Below are 896 nucleotides of genomic sequence, written 5' to 3'. Positions count from 1 at the left end.
CACAGAGCTAACACAGTTGGATAAATAAGTACTTGAAAAAGCCGTCTCATTTGGACTTAGCTATTAATACTTGAGAATATGATCAAATTCTAAATGAAAAGGACTTAAAATAGTCATTGACAAAAAAATTGCAAATGTGAGCAATCAACTGAACAACATTTTTTTTCAACTATTCACAGAATTTTAGGGAAATAAGATTAATAGCATTTTTAGGAACAATAAAGTTTCCTTGTTACAAATAGGCACCTAAGCATATAAGCCTGTATAAATATTTCATCATTAACTACTAAAATTTACAGGATACTACATTCTTCAGCAGCTTGTATACCAAAATTACAACAATACAGAGATTAACATAGCACTTGTACAAGGATGATATGAAAATTTGTGAAGTATTCAAAATTTTTCATTCTTCAGATGCAAGAAATGAAAAACAGCTATTAAAAAGTTGATTACACAATTACAAGTGAAACAATACACCTAATTCATATAATTAAATGTTACTTTGACATCAGTGTATTAAATTTTCACCTTAGAAAGGCCTTTACATAGCATAACCTTTACACAACTTTTGAAATTAGACAACATTGTCGTTTTATCCCAAAGAAATATAATACTAAAAGGACCTAGGGGAAAAAAAAGGAATCTTAAACTATTTCTGTATGGAATGCAATCTGAAAGGACACATTAATGAACCTATATGTTATAAAACAATGTAGGAGAGAATAAAATAGATTATGGACACTATACAAACATAGAATATAGAATATTTTAAAATATACTTTTTCAGACAAACAATGGAAATATCTTTAGTTTCTATACTACTCATTTCAACAGATAAGTTAAAATTATTTCCGATCAACAAAATCACAAACTCTGCATAAATCATTATAGAT

The 896-nt window shown here is 27.6% G+C and overlaps 1 pseudogene; it reads left to right on the top strand.

Moving 5' to 3' along the window:
- Positions 1-307: 307 nt before the first annotated feature.
- Positions 308-407, top strand: LOC122126318 (annotated as a pseudogene).
- The last annotated feature ends 489 nt before the right edge of the window (positions 408-896 follow it).

This window comes from Dipodomys spectabilis, unplaced genomic scaffold (genome assembly GCF_019054845.1).
Source record: "Dipodomys spectabilis isolate Male_0828 unplaced genomic scaffold, ASM1905484v1 ptg000274l, whole genome shotgun sequence".
NCBI lineage: Eukaryota > Metazoa > Chordata > Mammalia > Rodentia > Heteromyidae > Dipodomys > Dipodomys spectabilis.
The sequence above is the reverse complement of the archived record's forward strand: the minus strand, read 5'-3'. Positions and strand labels throughout refer to the sequence as shown.